Source organism: Saimiri boliviensis, chromosome 2 (assembly GCF_048565385.1).
Source record: "Saimiri boliviensis isolate mSaiBol1 chromosome 2, mSaiBol1.pri, whole genome shotgun sequence".
Lineage (NCBI taxonomy): Eukaryota > Metazoa > Chordata > Mammalia > Primates > Cebidae > Saimiri > Saimiri boliviensis.
In genome coordinates, this window is record NC_133450.1 from 172315287 (window position 1) to 172336779 (window position 21493).

A 21493-nucleotide genomic window follows, 5' to 3' on the forward strand; every position below is an offset into this window, starting at 1 on the left:
TGTTTCTCTCTCTCTCTCTCTTTTTCTCCAGGTCTCACTCTGGCACCCAGACTAGAATGCAGTGGCACAGTCACAGCTTGCTGCAGCCTTGACCTCCCGGGTTCAAGTGATCATCCCATCTCAGCCTCCCGAGTAGCTGGGACTATAGGAATGTGCTACCAGGCCCAGCTAATTTTTCTGTTTTTTTGGCTGCCCAGGCTGATTCAGTATTTTATTTTTATTTTACTTTCTTTCCTTTTCCTTTTTTTTTTTTTTCCCCCTGAGATGGAGTCTCACTCTGTCCCCCAGGCTGGAGTGCAGTGGTATGATCTCAGCTTACTGCAACCTCCACCTCCCAGATTCCAGCAATTCTTCAGTCTCAGCCTCCTGAGTAGCTAGGATTACAGGCATGCACCCCCACGCCTGGCTAATTTTTGTATTTCTAGTAGAGACAGGGTTTCACCATGTTGGCCCAGCTGGTCTCGAACTCCTGACCTCATGATTTGCCCACCTCAGCCTACCAAAGTGCTGGGATTACAGGCGTGAGCCATTGTGCCCAGCCCAGTATTTTCTTTTCTTTTTTTCTTTTTCTTTCTGTTTTTTTTAACCAGGTTTCTTCCCAAATTCCTTTTTTTCTTTTTTCTTTTTCTTTTTTCCCAGTATTTTTTTTTAAAGAAAATTCTCTTTTAGGAACACATACACAACCTTAAAAAAATTTACCTCCAGGCCGGGTGCGGTGGCTCAAGCCTGTAATCCCAGCACTTTGGGAGGCCGAGGCGGGTGGATCACGAGGTCAAGAGATCGAGACCATCCTGGTCAACATGGTGAAACCCCATCTCTACTAAAAATACAAAAAAATTAGCTGGGCATGGTGGCACGTGCTTGTAGTCCCAGCTACTTAGGAGGCTGAGGCAGGAGAATTGCCTGAACCCAGGAGGTGGAGGTGGTGGTGAGCCGAGATCGCGCCATTGCACTCCAGCCTGGGTAACAGGAGTGAAACTCCGTCTCAAAAAAAAAAAAAAAAAAAAAAAAAAAAAAAAGAAAACTGAATAAAACAGAGGTAAGTTAATTTTTTAAAAATTTTTTTAGAATTGGAAGAGACCAGGCCGGGCGCGGTGGCTCAAGCCTGTAATCCCAGCACTTTGGGAGGCCGAGGCGGGTGGATCACAAGGTCGAGAGATCGAGACCATCCTGGTCAACGTGGTGAAACCCCGTCTCTACTAAAAATACAAAAACATTAGCTGGGCATAGTGGCGCATGCCTGTAATCCCAGCTACTCAGGAGGCTGAGGCAGGAGAATTGCTTGAACCTAGGAGGCGGAGGTTGCGGTGAGCCGAGATCGTGCCATTGCACTCCAGCCTGGGTAACAAGAGCGAAACTCCGTCTCAAAAAAAAAAAAAAAAAAAAAGAATTGGAAGAGACCTTATATCCAATCTCTTCATTTTGTCAATAAGGAAATTTACATCCAGAGAGAAATGATTTGTCCAAAGCCACACAGCTAGTGAGTTATTAATGCTCTAATATAGTTATGATTTTGCTACAATGAAGAGAGGAATAGTGGATATTTACCCATCCATTTGCAAAGCAAAAAAAAAAAAAAAAAAAGGCAAATACTTTCTGATTACTTTAAAACCTTTTAATTTATAATATTGGCCATGCATAGAATTTAATATCTATAATGCTCAATACTATAGTAATTACCGGCCATTAGGTTCTTGGCCTAGGGTATTTGATTTTTCAGACCAACAGTGGACAAAAACAGACAAATTCCTATGAATGCCAGACTATATTTCAAAAGACCCAAGTAAAATTTTGATGTCTGTAATCTGAGAGTTGCTTCTCTATTATTTCTCTTTGCCTCTCATGTGACAATAGGCAAAGTTGAGGTGGGAGATGAGTATCAATCCACATCATTTAATCAACCAACGCCTAAACATGTATCGATCCCCTTTCATATGTTCAGCATCACAGGGATTGTGGGGACACAATGCTATATATAACGGAGAACAAGTAATGATGAACTCACTTCTCCAACCTGTTGAGAGGAGTTAAATCAAAAGCAGCTTTGAGGTAGAAGGGAAATTACAACAATACTATCACCACTCTTGGAGATTTATTTATTAATTCATTGATAAGTATTTGTTGAGTATCTACTATATACCAGTGCTACACATACAGCAGTGATCCAGACCTGAACTCTCGAAGCTTATAACCTCGTAACTATATAGGAACAATTGTGATAAGTACTACAAAAAGAAAGTACTGGCTGGGTGAAGTGGCTCACGCCTGTAATTCCAGCACTTTGGGCAGCCGAGGCGGGTGGATCACTTGAGGTCAGGAGTTTGAGACCAGCTTGGCCAACATGGTGAAACCCCATCTCTACCAGAAATACGAAAATTAGCCAGGTATTGTGGTGCATGCCTGTAATCCCAGCTACCTGAGAGGCTCAGGCAGGAGAGTCACTTGAACCTGGGGAGTGGAGGTTACAGTGAGCTGAGATTGCGCTGCTTCACTCCAGCCTCCACAGAGAGAGCGAAACTCCATCTCAAAAAAAAAAGTACTGGTCCCATGATTATAAAATAGCTAATTTTTTTTAGTGTTTGCTATGTACCATGCACTATTCTTAGCACTTGACACATATTAGATCTGTTAATACAGCAATCCTATAACAAAGTTTCTTATCTCGTTGTTGTTTTTTTTTTTTTTTTGGTGACTTGGATCCTAATCCAGGTTGCTGCCATCACCTTATCTTGTTTTATAGATAAGAAAATTGAGAAACAAGAGAGTTTTTTAGTTTTTGAGATGGAGTCTCACTCTGTCACCCAGGCTGGAGTCCAGTGGTACAATCTCAGCTCACTGTAACCTCCACCTCCAGGGTTCAAGCAATTCCCCTGCCTCAGCCTTCTGAGCAGCTGAGACTACAGGTGCACGCCAACATACCCAGCTAATTTTTGTTTTTTTCGTAGAGACAGGGTTTCACCATATTGCCCAGCCTAGTCTTGAACTCCTGACCTCATGATCCACCCCCCCTCAGCCTCCCCAAGTGCTGGGATTACAGGTGAGCCACCACACCCAGCTGAGTTTTTTGTTTGTTTGTTTTTTAACTTGTTCAAGTTTACACAAATTGGTAAATGGCTGTGTTGGCCTTGAGCAAAAAGAGTATATCAGGAGGATCTACATTAGTCAGGAAAACTAGAGTGTATATAAAAAATAATGACCACCCATCTTGCCTAAATAACCTTGACTGCAGTTCAGTCCTGAGCTGCAGATCCATATATGTGACTCCATGTGGATGTCCCATAGGCATCTCAGAGTCAATACATCCAAAATCATACTTTCCTTCCCCTTAGGATACTATTCTCATGTTTTGTGTCTCAGTAAATGTACCTACCACGACCCACTCAATTACTCAAGCCAGAAAACTGGGCGTAAATTCTATCCAACATTGATTTTGGACAATGAGTACAAAAGTCAACACGTGAAAAAGGCAAATAAAGTATTTGCATTATTATAAAAACAGTTTTGACTTTGTAGACCCTTCTGATCGTTCTTGGAGACCCCATGGTCCATAGACCACACTTTAAAAGCTGGTATTCTAGCTCTGAAATCTCCTGTTAATTGTAGACATTGCAACCATCTTCTCCTAGTCTATCAATCTTTTTTTTTTAACTTTATTTAGAATCTATCTATCTATCTATCTATAGATAGATAGATTTGATAGATAGATTTGAGATGGAGTTTCGCTCTTGTCACCCAGGCTGGAGTGCAGTGGCACTATCTCAGCTCATTGCAACCTCTGCCTCCCAGGTTCAAGTGATTCTCGTGCCTCAGCCTCCCAAATAGTTGGAATTACAGGTGTGCACCACCACACTCAGCTAATTTTTTTTTTTGTGACAAAGTTTTGCTCTTGTTGTCCAGGCTGCAGTGCCGTGGTGCAGTCTTGGCTCACTGCAACCTCCACCTCCCAGGCTCAAGTGATTCTCCTGCCTCAGCCCCCTGAGTAGCTGGCATTACAGGCGTGTGCCACCATGACTGGCTAATTTTTTGTATTTTTAGTAGAGACAGGGTTTGACCATGTTGGCCAGGCTGGTCTCGAACTCCTGACCTCAGGTGATCCACCCACCTTGGCCTCCCAAACTGTTGGGATTACCCAGCCAAAATTTATATTTTTTAATGAAATCACATAAAAGAATTGTTTCTACCAGATGGCTCATTTATTTGTAGACATGTTAGCTAGTATTTCTTTTCTTTTTTTTGAGACAGAGACTCACTCTGTTGCCCAGGCTGGAGTGCAGTGGCACCATCTTGGCTTACTACAACCTCTGCCTCCCAGGTTCTAGCAATTCTCCTGCCTCAGCCTCCTGAGTAGCTGGGATTACAGACAGGTACCACCATGCCTGGCTAATGTGTGTGTGTGTGTGTGTGTGTGTGTGTGTGTGTGTGTGTGTGTGTTTCCTAGCAGAGACTAGAAAAAATGTTTGGCCATGTTGGCCAGGCTGGTCTTGAACTCCTGACCTCAGGTGATTCACCTGCCTCGACCTCCCAAAGTACTGGGATTACGCCACCGCACCTGGCCCCAATGTTTCTTTTTTTTTTTTTTTTTTTTTGAGACGGAGTTTCGCTCTTGTTACCCAGGCTGGAGTGCAATGGCGCGATCTAGGCTCACCACAACCTCCACCTCCTGGGTTCAGGCAATTCTCCTGCCTCAGCCTCCTGAGTAGCTGGGATTACAGGCACGCACCACCACGCCCAGCTAATTTTTTGTATTTTTAGTAGAGACGGGGTTTCACCATGTTGACCAGGATGGTCTCGATCTCTCGACCTCGTGATCCACCTGCCTCAGCCTCCCAAAGTGCTGGGATTACAGGCTTGAGCCACCGCGCCCGGCATGTACATACTATCTTAAGACAAACACGGAATATACTAAAACTAAATGCTAGTTAGTTATGATACAGGAATTTGGCAGGACTTGTTTCACAAGAAGTAGGTCACAAAGACCCTGCTTATAAAACAGGATGCAGTACAGAACCCAGCCAAGGGCTAGGTGTGGTGGCTCCTGCCTGTAATCTCAGCGCTTAGGAATCGAGGTGTGAGGACTGCTTGAGGCCTGGAGTTCAAGAACAGCCTGGCAACATAAAAACAAAAACAAAAAAAACAGTTGGCCAACTACCTCCCAAAATCGAAATCAAGATGGCAAAGAAAGTGACCTCTGGTCATCCTCATTGCTCATTAAATGCTAATTCTAATGCATCATAAACACCCTTAAACACCTGGAAAGACACTTCCACCAGCACCATGACAGTTTACAAATGCTATGGCAACGTCCCTAAGTTAATCTAGATAGTAGGAGATGGGGAGAATCCTCAGTTCTGAGAACCCCCCACCCCTTTCCAGGAAAATATGAATAATTCACCCCTTTTTCAGCATGTAACCAAGAAATAACCATAAATATAGTTAGTCAAGGAGTCCATGCTGCTACTCTGTCTATGGGGTAGCCACTGTTTCATTCCTGTACTTTTTAATAAACTTGCTTTCACTTTATTCTGTCAGCTTGCTCCTGAATCCTGAATTCTTTTCTACCAAAAGTCAAGAACCCTCATGGCCTCCTGGGCTGATCCCCAATTTGGGGTTTGCCCTGCGACAGAGAATCCACATATGTCTTTATATTGTAAAATTACTTTAGGTCTTTTTGCCAACAGTTTGAAGAGCAGCTGTCAAAGAGGATTTCTAGCTCTGGGCTCCAATATATTGAACAAGAAATATCCTGATGTACCCCCAGATCAACCTGCATTAGAATCACTGTAGGCATTTTTACAAATATAGGTTCTCAGGCCCCACCTCATACCCACTTACTAGAATGAGGAGAAGGGGAGTTTGTGGTTTCACCAAGCTTTGTGAATGATTCTTTTTTTTTTTTTTTTTTTTGAGACGCAGTCTTTCTCTGTTGCTCAGGCTGGAGTGTGGTGACACAGTCTTGGCTCACTGCAACTTCTGCCTCCAGGGTTCAAGCAATTCCCCTGCCTCAGCCTTCTGAGCAGCTGAGACTACAGGTGCACGCCAAGATGCCCAGCTAATTTTTGTATTTTTTGTAGAGACAGGGTCTCACCATATTGCTCAGTCTGGTCTCGAACTCCTGACCTCATGATCCACCCCGCTCAGCCTCCCCAAGTGCTGGGATTACAGGCCTGAGCCACTATGCCCAGCCTGTGAATGATCCGTAAGCATTCTGCTGCATTGCTTTCTAAACTCAGGCCTGTTTCCCACACCAATATAACCAAAAGGAAACATTAATGTTTCCTCAGTTCTTTCCTGTTTTTTCCCCGTTTCCTTCTGCAGTAACCAATATAATAAAAAATGGCATTTTGGCAGGGAGGAGGAATACAGGAATGGAAATAGGAAAGTCATAAGACTCCCCTTCTGCCTCAGGACTCTCCCTTGCGGGTCACATTACCAATGAAGGCTTGTGAACTCTAATTTAGCTGAGTTTTGGGCATAAAAATGAATTTTGGTGAGTTATATTCCGTGTTGAAAACACAGATTACAGGCTGGGCGTGTTGGCTCATGCCTATAATCCCAGCACTTTGGGAGGTTGAGGCGGGCAGATCACCTGAGGTCAGGAGTTCGAGACTAGCCTGACCAACTTGGAGAAACCCTGTCTCTGCTGAAAATACAAAAGTAGCTGGGCGTGGTGGCGCATGCCTGTAATCCCAGCTACTGGGGAAGCTGAGGCAGGAGAATCCCTTGAGCCCAGGAGGCAGAGGTTGCGGTGAGCTGAGATTGTGCCACTGCACTCCAGTCTGGGCAACAAGAGCAAAACTCCATCTCAAAAAACAAACAAACAAACAAACAAACAAACAAACAAACAAAAAAACAGATTAAAGGGTCTTTCCGTAGAGATGATGGTACCTTAATCAAGATTATTCAAATGTAGGTAGCCCTCAGAACACACTTTGGAGAACAATGACTTAAATCCAGTGAAGAAAACTTCCAAGAACTATGAAGATGTATGGTCTCCAGAAACCTAGAGATTGGCGGTGGGCATGGTGGCTCATGCCAGTAATCCCAGCACTTTGAGAGGCCAAGGTGGGTGAATCACTTGAGCTCAGGAGTTCCAGACCAGCCTGGCTAACACGGTAAAACCCTGTCTATACTAAAAATTAAAAAATTAGCCAGATGTGATGGTGTGTGCTTGTAATCCTAGGTACTTGGGAGGCTGAGGCAGGAGAATCACTTGAACCCAGGAGGTGGAGGTTGCAGTGAGCCGAGATCATGCCACTGCATTCCAGCCTGGGCGACAGCAAGACTGTGAGAAAAGAAAGAAAGAGAGAAAGTGAGAAAAAGAAAGAAAGAAATAGAAAGGAAGAAAGGGAGAAAAAGAAAGAAGAAAGAAAAAGAAAGAAAAAGAAAGAGAAAAAGAGAAAAAAAGAAAATAAAGAAATCTATCTAGAGATTGGCTACTGAAGACTGACAACTTCATCTTCCCAACTGACAAAAATGATACTGGCTAGAAGGAATGGATTTATTTTAGAGATTATTCAGTAATCTCTGAAGCACAGAAACAGTTTTTTTTTTTTTTTTTTTGGAGACGGAGTTTCGCTCATGTTACCCAGGCTGGAGTGCAATGGTGCGATCTCGGCTCACTGCAACCTCCGCCTCCTGGGTTCAAGCAATTCTCCTGCCTCAGCCTCCTGAGTAGCTGGGATTACAGGCACACACCACCATGCCCAGCTAATTTTTTGTATTTTTAGTAGAGACGGGGTTTCACCTTGTTGACCAGGATGGTCTCGATCTCTCGACCTCGTGATCCACCCGCCTCAGCCTCCCAAAGTGCTGGGATTACAGGCTTGAGCCACCGCGCCCGGCTAGAAACATTTTTTTTGATTCTTGGTATGCAAACAGATTGTTGGCCTTCTTTAGTGAGGCAGGCCAGGACAAAATCTCAGCAGGCCCTTTCGACAGCATTTCTCCACAAATCAAATTAGGTCAAAGAGAAAATCCAGAGCAGTTTGAGGAAGGGAAAAAAAGGCAACTCTGAAATGTGGTATAAAACTGGTGGGCAGGGGATATGAGGAACATCCCACCTACTTTGTTTGCCCTGGTAAAGGCTGGTGGCTTGTCACATGAACCACAAGCCTTCCTGTTCTCAGCAGCTGCCTTCTGAGTCACTGTGGGCTGCAGGGGAGGGCTCCCTCACAGCAGGGAACATAACAACCATATGACTCTTAGGTGAGATCACTGTGCCAGGCCAATTCAAAACTTAAAAAGCGACAACATTGCCGATTTTCATTTATCTTAAGAACTTCTTTAAACTGTTTTCGTCTACAACTGCAAATTAGCAGAAGACAAAAAACAAGCTAGTAAGTCGAGTTCACATCTGGTAAGTGAGAACTGGTGCCAGTCCTATTAGTCATTAAGATCACTTAAGGGTGGAGTACACTAACAGGGTAAAACATTAAACCGAGAGCAATACTTCCTTGTAACAGCTGGAGTTTCCTAAGAAATTTTTTTTTTTTTTTTTGAAATGACTCGCTCTGTTGCCCAGGCTGGAGTGCACTGGCATAATCTCGGCTCACTGCAACCTGCACCTCCTAGGTTCAAGCGATTCTGCCTCAGCCTGCAGAGTAGCTAGGACTACAGGCGCATGCCACCATTTCTAGTAGAGATGGGGTTTCACCATGTTGGCCAGGCTGGTCTCAGTATCCTGACCTCGCGATTTAACCACCTTGGCCTCCCAAAGTGCTAGGGTTACAGGCGTGAGCCACCGTGCCCGGCCTCCTAAGAAATTTTTAAAATAAAAACCTAGAATGCCTAGCAGGCAAAATACTATGTTAGAATTTTATTTTTCTCTTTCGATTATCTTCAGCTGTTGCAGTATGTATTTTGTTTGTTTGTTTTTTCTTTTTTTTTTTGAGACAGAGTCTCGGTCTGTCGTCCCAGCTGGAGGGCAGTGGTGCGATCTTGGTTCACTGCAACCTCCACCTCCTGGTTTCAAACTATTCTCCTGCCTCAGCTTTCTGAGTAGCTGGGACTACAGGTGTGTGCGACCACGCCTGGCTAATTATATGTATGTATATATATATATGTATATATTTTTAGTAGAGACAGAGTTTTGCCATGTTGGCTAAGCTGGTCTGGAACTCCTGAACTCAAAATTATCCACCCACCTTGGCCTCCCAAAGCGCTCCCAAAGCCCTGGGATTAGGCATGAGGCACCGTACCTGGCCTACCGCATGCAGAATGTTGTTGGGTATATCATAGTATGTGAATTAATAATCCTCTTTTTTTTTTTTTTTTTTTTGAGACGGAGTTTCGCTTTTGTTACCCAGGCTGGAGTACAATGGCACGATCTCGGCTCACCGCAACCTCTGCCTCCTGGGTTCAGGCAATTCTCCTGCCTCAGCCTCCTGAGTAGCTGGGATTACAGGCACGTGCCACCACGCCCAGCTAATTTTTTGTATTTTTAGTAGAGACGGGGTTTCACCATGTTGATCAGGATGGTCTCGATCTCTTGACCTCATGATCCGCCTGCCTCGGCCTCCCAAAGTGCTGGGATTACAGGCGTGAGCCACCGCGCCCGGCCCAATAATCCTCTTTTTTCTGAGACAGAGTCTCGCTCTGTTGCCAGGCTGGAGTGAAGTGGCCTGATCTTGGCTCACTGCAACCTCTGCCTCCCAGGTTCAAGTGATTTTCCTGCCTCAGCCTCCTGAGTAGCTGGGACTACAGGCAGGCACCACCACGCCCAGCTAATTTTTGTAACTTTGAGTAGATACCGGGTTTCATCATGTTGGCCAGGATGGTCTTGGTCTCTTAACCTTATAATCTGCCTGCCTCAGCCTCCCAAAGTGCTGGGATTACAGGCATGAGCCATTGCACCCAACCAAGAATTCGTTATTAAACAGTTTTAAGTTTAAGAAAGCTTCCCTAAGTTTAAAACTTTCAGTCTTAAAACTGAGGCATTCAAAAAACACTCTAAGTAAGAGAAAAAAAGCTGAGGTGTGGTTCATTTGAACTTGAGTCCTGGTTCCTTAACCCAATGCCTGGATGCAAGAGATGTTTAATAAAGACTTAATGGTCTGGAGAGGTGGCTCACACCTGTAATCCCAGCATTTTGGAAGGCCGAGACAGGCGGATCACCTGAGGTCATGAGTTCAAGACCAGCCTGGCCAATGTGTCGAAACCCCATCTCTACTAAAACTACAAAAATTAGCCAGGTGTAGTGGCAGGTGCCTGTAATCCCAGATATTTAGGAGGCTGAACCTGGGAGGCAGAGGTTGCAGTGAGCTGAAATTGAACCACTGTACTTCAGTCTGGACAACAGAGACAGACTCTGTCTCAAAAAAAAAAAAAAAAAAAAAAAAATTGCTGGGTGCCACGGCAGGCAGCTGTAGTTTAGCTATTCAGAAGATTGAGGTGGGAGGAGGGCTTGAGTCTAGGAAGCTGAGGCTGCAGTGAGTTTTAATTGCACCATTGAAGTCCAGCCTGGGTGACAGAGTGAGACTCTGTCTCAAAAAATAAATAAAAATAAAATATGGCTGAGGGTGGTGGCTCATGCCTGTAATCCCAGCACTTTGGGAGGCTGAGGTGAGCAGATCACCTGAGGTCAGGAGTTCGAGACTAGTCTGGCCAACATGATGAAATCTCTTCTCTACTAAATATACAAATATTAGCTAGCTGTGGTGGCATGCACCTGTAGTCCCAGATACTTGGGAGCCTGAGGCAGAAGAATTCCTAGAACCGGGGAAGCAGAAGTTGCAATGAGCAGAGATCACACTATTGCACTCCAGCCTGGGTGACAGAGCAAGACTCTGTCACAAATAAATAAATAAATAAAAATAGAAACACAAAAGAATTGCATAATGTCTACTCTGAAAACTACAAACATTGCTGAAATAACTTTTAAAAGATATAAATCAGGCCAGGTGTGCTGGCTCATGCCTGTAATCCCAGCACTTTGGGAGGTCAAGCCAGGTGGATCACGAGGTCAGGAGTTTGAGAGCAGTCTGGCCAGTATGGTCAAACCCCATCTCTACTAAAAATACAAAAAATTAGCTGGGTGTGGTGGCATGTGCCTGTAATCCCAGCTACTCAGGAGGCTGAGACAGAAGAATTGCTTGAACCCAGAAGGCAGAGGTTGCAGTGAGCTGAGATTGCACCACTGTACTCCAGCCTGGGTGAAAGATTGACAGTCTATCTGGAAAAAAAAAAAAAAAAAAAAAAAAGATAAATTAATGGAAAGACATCCATGTTCATGGATTGGAAGATTTAATATTGTTAAGATGGCACTACTCCCAAAACTGATCTACACATTTAACACCACTCCTATCAAAATCCCAGTTGTTTTCTTTGCAGAAATCAACAGACTGATTCTGAAAATAGTTTGGAAATGCAAAGGACTCAGAATAGCCAATACAATTGGGAAGAGGAAGAATAAAATTGGAGGACACATATATTCTGACTTCTTATTTATTTATGAGATAGGGTCTTTCTCTGTCCCCCAGGCTGGAGTGCAATGGTGTGATCATAGTTTTGTTTTTGTTTTTGTTTTTTTTTTGAGTTGCAGTTTCACTCTTTTTGCCCAGGCTGGAGTACAATGGCACAATCTCAGCTCACCACAACCTCTGCCTCCTGGGTTCAAGGAATTCTTCTGCCTCAGCCTCCCGAGTAGCTGGGATTACAGGTGCATGCCACTACACCCAGCTAATTTTGTATTTTTAGCAGAGATGGGGTTTCTCCATGTTGGTCAAGCTGGTCTTGAACCCCCAATCTCAGGTGATCTGCCCACCTCGGCCTCCCAGAGTGCTGGGATTACGGGGGTGAGCTACCTGGCTGGGCCACAATCATAGTTTTTTTTTTTTTTTTGAGACGGAGTTTTGCTCTTGTTACCCAGGCTGGAGTACAATGGCGCGATCTCGGCTCACCGCAACCTCCGCCTCCTGGGTTCAGGCAATTCTCCTGCCTCAGCCTCCTGAGTAGCTGGGATTACAGGCACGCGCCACCACGCCCAGCTAATTTTTTGTATTTTTAGTAGAGACGGGGTTTCACCATGTTGACCAGGATGGTCTCGATCTCTTAACCTCGTGAACCCCCAATCTCAGGTGATCCACCCGCCTCGGCCTCCCAAAGTGCTGGGATTACAGGCGTGAGCCACCGCGCCCGGCCACAATCATAGTTTACTGTAGCCTGAAACTACTGGTTCCAGTGATCCTCCCAGCTCAGCCTCTGAAGTAGTTCAGATCACAGGCTCTCGCCACCATGCTTGGCCAAATTTTTCTTTTTTTTTTTTTTTTAACATAGGCTCTTGTTCTGTCACCCAGACTGGACTGCAGTGATGAGATCAGGGCTTATTGAGGCCTTGATTTCCCAGGCTCAAGCCATCCTCCCACCTCAGCCTCCCAAGTAACTGGGACTACAGGTACACGTCACTATACCCAACTAATTTTTTTTTTTTTTTGAGACAGAGTTTTGCTCTTTGGCTCAGGTTGGAGTGAAGTGGTGTAATACTGGCTCACTGCAACTTCTGCCTCCTGGGTTCAAGCGATTCTCCTGCCTAAGCCTCCCCAGTAGATGGGATTATGGGCACCCACCACCACGCCCAGCTAATTTTTGTATTTTTAGTAGAAACAGGGTTTTGCCATATTGGCCAAGCTGGTCTTGAACTCTCGATCTCAGGTGATCTACCTGCCTCAGCCTCCCAAAGTGCTAGGATTACAGGCGTGAGCCAACATGCCTAGTCCCAACTAATTTTTTTTTTTTTAAATTTTGTAGATATGGGGTCTTGCTATGTAGCCAGGGCTGATCTCAAATTCCTGGGCTCCAGTAGTACTACCCCCTAGGCTTACCAAAGCACTGGGATTATAGGCATGAGCCACCATGCCCAGCCTACATTTTGATTTCTGAGTAAAGAAAAATAGCTCAGAGCAGTCTGGGATGTTGAGATGCAAAATTTATTGAGGCCAGAGAGACATGAGTACATCAAGCTCCCCCACGCATCCAACGAACATGTGCCAGGGAGGGGCCAACTGTTTAAGGGATTTAGGGCCAGGCACAGTGGCTGACATCTGTAATCCCAACACTTTGGGAGGCAGAGGCAGAAGGATTGGTTGAGCCCAGGAGCTCCAGACCAGCCTGGGGAACACAGGGAGAACCCATCTCCACAAAAAAAATTTTTAAAAAATTAGCCAGGTGTAGTGGTGCACACCCAGATAGTTAAGAGGGCTGAGATGGGAGGAATGCTTGAGCCTGGAGGTGAAGGCTGCAGTGATCTGTGATCGCACCACTATGCTCCAGCCTAAGGAAGAGTGAGACCCTATCTCGAACAAAAACAGGCCAGGCATAGTGGCTCATGCCTGTAATCCCAGCACTTTGGGACTCCAAGGCAGGTGGATCCCCTGAGTCCAGGAGTTCAAGACCAGCCTAGGTAACATGACAAAATCCTGTCTCTAAAAAAAAATAATGATAATAAAATAAAATTTAAAAGTAAAGTCAATGTACAGCCAATTAATAGTTTATGTTATTTTGTGGTAAATTCTTGGTAAATAACTTAGGAACTACCTCTTCTTTTTTTTCTTTAAAAATTCACTTGTAAGGCCGGGCGCGGTGGCTCAAGCCTGTAATCCCAGCACTTTGGGAGGCCGAGGCGGGTGGATCACGAGGTCAAGAGATCGAGACCATCCTGGTCAACATGGTGAAACCCCATCTCTACTAAAAATACAAAAATTAGCTGGGCATGGTGGCGCGTGCCTGTAATCCCAGCTACTCAGGAGGCTGAGGCAGGAGAATTGCCTGAACCCAGGAGGCGGAGGTTGCGGTGAGCCGAGATCGCGCCATTGCACTCCAGCCTGGGTAGCAAGAGTGAAACTCCGTCTCAAAAAAAAAAAAAAAAATTCACTTGTAGCCGGGCACGGTGGCTCACGCCTGCAATCTTAGCACTTTGGGAGGCTGAGGTGGTTGGATCACCTGAGGTCAGGAGTTCAAGACCAGCCTGGCCATCACAGTGAAACCTCACCTTTAAAAAAAAAAAAAAATTTACTTGTAACTGCTGTTGATCAGAGCATATATTCAGGGCAACTTAATCAAAGGTCCCACATTGCAGTCCTCAAACTTGGCCTAAATAAACTATCTTTTCAACAAATAATGCCGACCCAAATGGATGTCTTATGAAAAAAGAAAATGAAGTTAAACCCCTATCTCACTTCATATACAAATATTAATTCCAGGCTAGGCACGGTGGCTTCATGTAGTAATCCTAGCATTTAGGGAGGCTGAGGTGGGAGGATTGCTTGAGTCCAGGAGTTCAAGATCAGCCAGAACAACATAGTGAGACTTTGTTCCTACTAAAAATAAAAAAAATTATCTGGGCATGGTGGTGTGTGTCTGTAGTTCCAGCTACTCAGGAGGCTAAGAAAAGGAACACTTGAGTCCAGCAGGCTGATCACACCATGGCACTCCAGCCTGGGCAACAAAGCAAGACCCTGTCAAACACACACAAAAAGACCCTGTTTCTTAAAAAAAAAATTAAAAATTAGCCATGTGTGGTGGTGAGCATCAGTAGTCCTAGCTATGCAGGAGGCTGAGACAGGAGGATGGCTTGAGCTCAGGAGTTTTGGAAGTTGCAGTGTGCCAAAAGCCATGACTGCGCCATTGAACTGAAGCCTGGGCAACATTATCTAAAAAAAAAATCTAAATAAATAAAATCAAAATGGAACATACACCCAAATATAAGAGCGAAAACTATTAAAGTTTTAAAAGAAAACATATGTGTACATCTTTATGGGCTTTCATTAGACAACAGTTTCTGAGATAGGACATGAAAAGCACAAACAAAAAAGAACAAATGAAAATATCTGTCAAAAGACAAAATTATAACATATTTAGTTTAAAATTTTTAATTTTCATTTATTTGTGATTCTAAACTCAGGCTATATATTATTCTATAAAACAGAATGAGTCTTCCAATGATTAAAGCAGAAGAGATTGCTTTCATGGCCGGGCGCGGTGGCTCAAGCCTGTAATCCCAGCACTTTGGGAGGCCGAGGCGGGTGGATCACGAGGTCAAGAGATCGAGACCATCCTGGTCAACATGGTGAAACCCCGTCTCTACTAAAAATACAAAAAATTAGCTGGGCATGGTGGTGCATGCCTGTAATCCCAGCTACTCAGGAGGCTGAGGCAGGAGAATTGTCTGAACCCAGGAGGCGGAAGTTGCGGTGAGCCGAGATCGTGCCATTGCACTCCAGCCTGGGTAACAAGAGCGAAACTCCGTCTCAAAAAAAAAAAAAAAAAAGAGATTGCTTTCATAGACAGGTAGACGGGACTTCCTTATCATGCCAGTGAAAACTGGCCTGTTTGAGAATTTGGCTATTCTTTCTCTTTCTCTCTCTGCTGATTTCTCAGAAGGTCAGATAAAGATTTTAGTTTTGGCATGGTGACATGCAATTTCAGCATGTGTAACTCCATTTTGGTTCAGTCTGTTAGGCCTAGGGAAAGAGCTCAGTCCAAATCAATGGCCTCCTAAAAATTTTATTCAGCATATTGAACATCATTGAAATATAAAACTCTTGTTTCTAAGGACACCATCAACAAAATGAAAAGCCAAATCACAGAATAGGAGAAAATATATGCAAACCATATATCTAATAAGGATGTTCTTTTAATGATTCTAGATACAGAAATGGTGAGGACATGGAAAAATTGGAACTCTTGTGCATTGCTAGAAGGAAGGTAGGACGGTACAGCCTCTGTGGAAAACTATTTGGTGGTTCCTTCAAAAGTCAAACATAGAATTAGCATATGACCCAGAAATTCTGCGCCTAGGTATATATCCAAAAGAATGAAAAACAAGTATTCACATTTTTTGTTTTGTTTTGTTTTGTTTTGAGACAGTCTTGTTCTGTTGCCTAGGCTGGAGTGCAATGGCACAATCTCGGCTCACTGCAACCTCTGCCTCTTGGGTTCAAATGATTCTCCTGCCTAAGCCTCACCTCCCCACCCCCAGTATCTGTAAGGTCTTTTAGGCTGACTGACTGACGGCACCATGGACACCATGGAAACCTCTGTGACCTGCGCAGACACTCCAGATGAGTTCCTGGAAAATCTGAAGTAACCGGAAGACCATGAAAAGGGGAAGAAATGATCAACTCCTGCAGCGCCTAATTAACTTTGAGGCATTCTCTACTGTTCCTTATTCCTGCCTCAATTGCAACTGGACTTTGTAATCGACCTTGGTCAACCTCCTTATTCCAGACCCTACCACCCGCTCCCAGCTTCCAAAAACCACTCTAAACTGTTAACTTTTTTTAAAAAATTCAGTCTTTGTAGAAACTGTCAAAAATTGCCAGTGCCAACTATATTTCAAGTTGTCATGGTGGGTTATTGGGAAAAGTTTTCAATTAGCAATAATTGTGCGTCGGATAAACCTCGTTGGCTACGATATTGCCACTGCGCAAAGCTTACACTGTAACTTCTGTAACTTTCCACTGCCTATGCCAAATCTATAAAACCAATTCCTATCCCACCACCCTCCACTGACTCCCTTTTCAGACTCAGCCTGCCTGCACCCGGGTGAATAAACAACCACGTTGTTCACACAAAGCCTGTTTGGTTGGTGGTGGTGGGGAGGGGTGTCTCTTCATTCAGAGCATGCAATTTACCAGCCACTTTGCCCAGATAGTTTTTGTATTTTTAGCAGAGACAGGGTTTCACCATGTTGGCTAAGCTGGTCTCCAACTCCTGATCTCAAGTGATCTGCCCGCCTAGGCTTCCAAAGTGGTGGGATTACAGGCTTGAGCCACCCTGCCCCGCCAAATTCTTATACACCATTGATCATAGCAGTATCATTTATAATGGCCAAAAGGTGGAAAAAACTCAAATTTCCATCAATTGATGAATGAATAAACAAAACATGGTAGAGCCATACAATGAGTTATTATCCGGGCAGAAAAAAGAATACATGCTACATGTATTCTTTTACGTATACATACACTGATACATGCTACGAAATGGATAAAACTTGAAAGCATTACACTGTTTGAAAGAAGCCAGACACAAAAGGCCACATATTGTATGATTTCATTTAAATAAAATATCCAGTATAAACAATCTATACATATAAGAGGTAGACTAGTGATTTCCTGGGGTTTCTTTTTTTTTTTTTTTTTTTTTTTGAGACGGAGTCTTGCTCTGTTGCCCAGGCTGGAGTGTAGTGGCTCAATCTTGGCTCACGGCAACCTCTGCCTCCTGGGTTCAAGTGATTCTCCTGTCTCAGCCTTCCAAGTAGCTGGAACTACAGGCACGCACAACCACGCCCAGCTAACTTTTGGTATTTTCTTTTTTTTTTTTTTTTTTTTTTTTTGAGACGGAGTTTTGCTCTTGTTACCCAGGCTGGAGTGCAATGGCACGATCTCGGCTCACCGTAACCTCCGCCTCCTGGGTTCAGGCAATTCTCCTGCCTCAGCCTCCTGAGTAGCTGGGATTACAGGCACGCACCACCATGCCCAGCTAATTTTTTGTATTTTTAGTAGAGACGGGGTTTCACCATGTTGACCAGGATGGTCTCGATCTCTTGACCTCGTGATCCACCCGCCTCGGCCTCCCAAAGTGCTGGGATTACAGGCTTGAGCCACCGCGCCCGGCCAACTTTTGGTATTTTCAACAGAAACGGGGTTTCACCGTGTTAGCCAGGATGGTCTCAATCTCCTGACCCCATGATCTCCCTGCCTTGGCCTCCCAAAGTGCTGGGATTAAAAGTGTTTTGAGCCACTGCGTCTGGCCAACAGGGTTTCTTTCTGGAATGATAACAATGTTCTGGATTTAGATATTGATGATGGTTGCACAAGTCTGTGAATAGACTAAAAGCCATTGAATTGTATAGCTTAAACTGAAGAATTATGTGTTATGTAAATTGTATCTCAATAAGGGTTTTTAATTACCAAGGCTTGGGTAAAAATCAATGTGTATAACTTTCAATGTAAGAGTTGGAAAAGTATCTGGCCGGGCGCAGTGGCTCAAGCCTGTAATCCCAGCACTTTGGGAGGTCGAGGCGGGTAGATCACGAGGTCAAGAGATCGAGACCATCCCGGTCAACACAGTGAAACCCCGTCGCTACTAAAAATACAAAAAATTAGCTGGGCATGGTGGCACGTGCCTGTAATCCCAGCTACTCAGGAGGCTGAGGCAGGAGAATTGCCTGAACCCAGGAGGCGGAGGTTGCGGTGAGCCGAGATCACGCCATTTCACTCCAGCCTGGGTAACAAGAGCGAAACTCTGTCTGTCTCAAAAAAAAAAAAAAAAAAAAAAAAAAAAAGAGTTGGAAAAGTATCATAAAAACGCTAACAGAGACCAGATGAGATGATGCATGTTCTATCTTTCTAAATGTAAGATATATTTTTACAGCATGAGTTCCTGTCTAAAATAAAATGGGTATTTGAATATTGTATTTAAATGTTCTAAGTGTCAGATTTCCTTTCTTTTTTTTTTTTTTTTTTTTTTTTTTGAGACTGAGTTTCGCTCTTGTTACCCAGCCTGGAGTACAAAGGCGTGATCTCGGCTGACCGCAACCTCAGCCTCCTGGGTTCAAGCAATTCTCCTGCCTCCGCCTCCCTAGTAGCTGGGACTACAGGGGTGCGCCACCATGCCCAGCTAATTTTTGTATTCTTAGTAGAGACGGGGTTTCACCATGTTGACCTGGATGGTCTCGATCTCTTGACCTCGTGATCCACCCGCCTCGGCCTCCCAAAGTGCTGGGATTACAGGCATGAGCCACCACGCCTGGCCCAGACTTCCTTTCTTTAGTTTTTCCACAGATAGAGAATTTTAGCTCTGGCTCAAACTTGGCATGTGAAATAAGAATAGAAAAATGTGATTCTATCTTAAACTATAGATATTTAATAAAGACTAATTTACATGCATCATGGCGAAATAAAATGGTTAATTTTTTTTTTTTTTGAGACGGAGTTTCGCTCTTGTTACCCAGGCTGGAGTGCAATGGTGCGATCTCGGCTCACTGCAACCTCCGCCTCCTGGGCTCAGGCAATTCTCCTGCCTCAGCCTCCTGAGTAGCTGGGATTACAGGCACATGCCACCATGCCCAGCTAATTTTTTGTATTTTTAGTAGAGATGGGGTTTCACCATGTTGACCAGGATGGTCTCGATCTCTCGACCTTGTGATCCACCCGCCTCGGCCTCCCAAAGTGCTGGGATTACAGGCTTGAGCCACTGCGCCCGGCCCAAAATGGTTAATTTTTTTTAAAAAAGATATAAAGCTCACTGTTCAAATAAAATCTAATTTTTTTTTTTTTTTTTTGAGATGAAACCTTATCCTGTCGCCCAGGCTGGAGTGCAGTGGTACGGTCTCGGCTCACTGCAAGCTCCAACTCCCAGGTTAAAGCGATTCTCCTGCCTCAGCCTCCTAAGTAGCTGGGATTACAGGCGATGCCACCACGCCTAATTTTTTGTATTTTTGAGATGGGGTTTTGCCATATTGGTCAGGCTGGTCTTGAACTCCTGACCTTGTGATCTGTTTGCCTCAGCCTCCCAAAGTGCTGGGATTACAGGTGTGAAGCAACGCACCTGGCCCCAAAATCTAAGTTGTAAAATCTTAGATTTTATGACATGGATGTGAAATGGATTAAAGTGTTATAAATGGAGCTTTACTTGAGGTATGCCTTTATCTCCACCCCTCCAAACACAAACATCTCAGGGCAGGTAGGTCTAAGCAGCTCTTTGGAGCACAGCTGAAAAAGATCTGAGGGGGCTGGGCGCGGTGGCTCATACCTGTAATCCAAGCACTTTGGAGGCCAAGGCAGGAGGATCACCTGAGGTCGGGAGTTCAAGACCAGTCTGACCAAGATGGTGAAACCCCATCTTAAAAAATAAATAAATAATAAATAAAATAAAAATATCTGAGGGACTCTAGCAGCCCAGTTGGTCCTGAATTGTGTAGTCTTTGGTAAGATATAGCAACTCCATGGTCTCCTGACAGAAAAGTCCTGTTTCCTTTTTGTCAGATGAAGGGGGGCCAAGCTACAATTTCTTGAAAGCTGTTTATTATGGTCAAAGCCTACAATTCTATGAACCTGAAAAAGCTAAAATAAAAGCTAGTAGCCACTGGCTTCTAAAATGTTTACCAATCATCCAGATCTTAAGGAACAAAGATCAAAACAAGCCCTAGGCTATAATCACCTTTCCCAAACCTACAAAATAAACAGCAGACTTAAAATAGAAAGGGGTAAGGTTTATATCAAAGTGAAATGATCTGAACAAAGGGCAGCTGGTTTTCACTGATCTTTCTTATCTCTTAGATAAAGTTTGTTAATGGACCATAAATACACACAAAGGGTCTGTTTGCCAAGTATCCCCGAAAGAGGGAGGAGAGGCCATATATCACTCCCTGGGGGATGGGAGGAAGTAGCACCTCCAGGAGAAGTAGCACAAAAGGCCCCACCAGAGTTAGGAAGCAGGCCCTGGCAGCTGTAGGTCCAGCAAACACTCTCAGACTTTAGAACAAGAAACCTGTTGAAGGCAGAACCCAGTGGCTCACACCTGTAATCCCAGTACTTTGGGAGCCAAGACCAGAGGATCACTTGAGGCCAGGAGCGCCAGCTAGCTTAGGCAACATAGGGAGATCTGCCCCCTTCACCTGTCTGTCCAAACAATTTAAAAATTAGCCGGGCATGGCGCACATGCCTGTAATCCCAGCACTTTGGGAAGCCGAGGAAGGTAGGATCACCTGAGATGATCAGCCTGGCCAACATGGTGAAACCCCATCACTACTAAAAATACAAAAAAAACTAGCCGGGCGTGGTGGTGGGGGCCTGTAATCTCAGCTAGCTGAGGGTGATGCAGGGAGAATTGCTTGAACCGGTAAGGTGGAGGTTGCAGTGAGCCGAGATAGTGCCATTGCACTCCAGCCTGGGCAAAAAGAGCAAAACTCTTTCTCAAAACAAAACAAAACAAAAATTAGCGGGCATAGTGGCATGCACCTCTAATCCCAGCTCCTCCAGAGGCTGAGGTGGGAGGATGGTTTGAGCCTGGGATGTTGAGACTGCAGTGAGTTGTGATCGTACCACTGCACTCCAGCCTGGATGACAGAGCAATACCCTGTCTCAAAAACAGACAACAAAAATATGTGTGTGCGTGTGTGTAAAATCTTAAAGAGCTGGAGGGTGGGTGGAACAGAGATGGTGCCGGCCAAGGTGGGGAGAACCTAAATATTACATGAGGGACATGTAGAAACACCTGAGAGAGCCTCAGCAGATATGCTCCTGATGACATAGTCGAACTCCTTACACTCAAAATGGGGTCAGTGGACCATCAGTGTAGGCAGCCTCTGTGAGTTTATTAGAAATGCAGAATCTGGCCAGGTATGGTGGTGCACGCCTATAATCCCAGCACTTTGGGAGGCCAAAAGGTGGATCACCTGAGGTCAGGAGTTCAAGAGCAGCCTGGCCAACCTGGTGAAACCCTGTCTTTACTAAAAATACAAAAAAATCAGCTGGGCGTGGTGGTGCACACCTGT

At 44.5% G+C, this 21493-nt stretch overlaps 1 non-coding gene across 1 annotated transcript; it reads right to left on the bottom strand.

Annotated features, from left to right (window-relative positions):
* Positions 1-16287: 16287 nt before the first annotated feature.
* On the bottom strand, positions 16288-16428 carry LOC120366529 (U4 spliceosomal RNA). Its single transcript, XR_005581169.1, has one exon. It is a non-coding gene; the product is annotated as a U4 spliceosomal RNA (small nuclear RNA).
* Positions 16429-21493: the final 5065 nt, after the last annotated feature.